This window comes from Neovison vison, chromosome 1, assembly GCF_020171115.1.
Source record: "Neovison vison isolate M4711 chromosome 1, ASM_NN_V1, whole genome shotgun sequence".
NCBI lineage: Eukaryota > Metazoa > Chordata > Mammalia > Carnivora > Mustelidae > Neogale > Neogale vison.
The window spans coordinates 120,160,617-120,163,254 of NC_058091.1; positions in this window are offsets into that span (position 1 = coordinate 120,160,617).

The following is a 2,638-nucleotide window of genomic DNA, read 5'->3' on the forward strand; positions in this document are numbered from 1 at the left end:
AGGTGTTGGCAAATTCTTTTAGTTTTTGTTGGGCTTGGAAGCTCTTTATTTCCTTCTATTTTCAATGGCAGCCTAGCTGGATAAAGTATTCTTGTCTTCATATTTTCTCATTTAATGCTCTGAATGCATCATGTCAGTCCTTTGTGGCCTGCCCGTTGTCTGTGGGTATGTCTGCCAATCTAATATTTCTACCATTGTATTTACAGACCTCTTGTCCTGAGCTGCTTTCAGAATTTTCTCTTTGTCTCTGAGACTACTATGTTTTGCTATTGAGTGACAGGGTGTTGGCCTATTTTTGTTGATTTTGAGGGGGATTCTGTGTCCTTCTGGATTCTGATGCCTGTTTCTTTCCCCAAATTAAGGAAGTTGTCCACTATAATTTTCTCTAATATAGCTTCTGCCCCCCCTTTCTTCTGGGATTCCAATTATTCTAATATTGTTTCACTTTATGTTATCACTTATGTCTCAAATTCTCCCCTCATGATCCAGTAGTTGTTTATCTGTCTTTTATATCACTAATTCTCTCTTCAGCCTCATTTATCCTAGCAGTAAGAGCTTCTATTTTTTATTGTACCTCATTAATGCCTTTTTAAAAATTTCAACTCAGTTAGATTTTAGTTCTTTTATTTCTCCAGAAAGGGATTCTCTAGTATCCCCTATGCTTTTTTCAAGCCCAGCTAGTATATTTATAATTGCCATTCTGTACTCTAGTTCTGACATCTTACTAATGGCTGTATTGATATGATCCCTAGAAGTTGGGACTGATTCTTTTTTTTTTTTTTTTTTTTTTGAGATGAAATTTTCCATTTTGTCATTTTGTCCAGACAATAGATGAATGAGAGAACAAAATGCTAAAAGGGTAACAACGACCCCAGGAAAATATATTGTAAACAAATAGGAAGAGACCTTCAACCAGAAAAATGAAGGGGGAAAAAAAAAGGATCAAGCTGGTGAATAGAACAGAGCCACATAATTAATTTTGGGTGTTTTTGGACTGTTAGAAGAAACTGCCTCCCAAAATTTTGAGTAAAGAAAAACTTATATATATACAAAAGAAGGGTAAGTATGATGAAGGGATGGAATATGATGAAGGGATGGAATAGTCCATATAGAATATAGAAGATGAAAATTAAAAAAATATTTTAAAAAACAAATTGATAAGATAAGAAGTTGAAATAAAAAGGGAAAAAATTAAAAAGGGAGAAGAATATGATAAGGTGGCAGACTAGAATAAAGCCATACACTATATTTAGGGTATATTTTGGTCTGTTAGAAGAAAATTTTCCCCCAAATGTATTTATTTATTTTAAAAATATTTTATTTATTTATTTGATAGAGATCAGAAGTAGGAAGAGAGGCAGGCAGAGAGAGGGGAAGCAGGCTCCCTGCTAAGCAGAGATCCTGATGTGGGGCTTGATCCCAGGACCCTGAGATCATGACCTGAGCCAAAGGCAGAGGCTTAACCCACTGAGCCACCCAGGTGCCCTGCATCCCAAAATTAAAAAAAAAAAAAGGAGATATATATATATATATATATATATATATATAAAAAGATATATATATATATATATAAAATGAAGAGATAGAATATGTCTATAAATGAAAATTAAAAAAGTTTTTAATGAAGGTGTTGATAAGATGGTTAAAATAGAAAGAGAAAAAATTTTAAAAATAGAAAAAGAAAAAATAAAGAAAATTAAAAAACTGTAACTTTGAAAGATTGAAGAATCATTGGGGCCATGAATTCTATGTACTGTATTCCTCTAGGGCTGGAGCTTTGTACTTCTCATTGATCAATAAACTTGGTCGTGTCCAGATATTCTTACTGATCTTCTGAGGCAGGGGCCTGTTGTAGCTATTCTCAAATGCTTTTGCCTGAGGCAGAATTGCATGGCCCTTGCAAGGGTCCAGGCTAAGTAATCTATTCAGGTTTGATCTTGGTAGCTTATCTTCCTTGAAAACTTTCCATACAGCTTTGGAGTTAGAGAATGAAAATGACAGCTTTCCAATCTCCAGCTCTGAAGGAGCTAAGAGCTTGAGGTCCCCCTCTTCTGTGAATCCTCAGAGAAAAGCAATCAATCACTCCTATCTCCTTGGTCTCTGAGTGTACTCTGTGCTTACCCGGCCTATTACTGAGCATTTCTATCTCTGGCACATGGCTCCATTTGGAGTCTCCAAGCCCATTATATTCCTGCAGCACACTCCTCTCCACTCCTCCCATTGAAGGAAAGGTGGGGTCTCTCTGGATCTGTCACTTGTGGGGTCTCTGCTCAAAAAGTAGTGACCCAACTCTTCTTTTTGATAACAGTTTATGGCAACCCTGAGCTGAGAGCCCACTCCTCAGCTCCATCTTTGCAACCAGCTTCCCTACTCCAATACCTGGGAGCTCTGCCACACTCAGGCACCCCCAGTCCTTCTGTGACTCCGAGGGTCCTGAGACCACACTGTTCCAGTGAGGAGTCCACTCCCTTCTTAGCCACTGGAGTGACATCCCTTTGCAGAGCAAACTTCTAAAATTTTTGATTTTGTGCTCTAGCGTTCTATCACTTGCTGGTAGTCAGCTGACGGAGGCTCCCTCCCCCACTGTCTATCTTCCTATATATGCCCTTGGATTCACTTCTCCATACATCCTACCTTC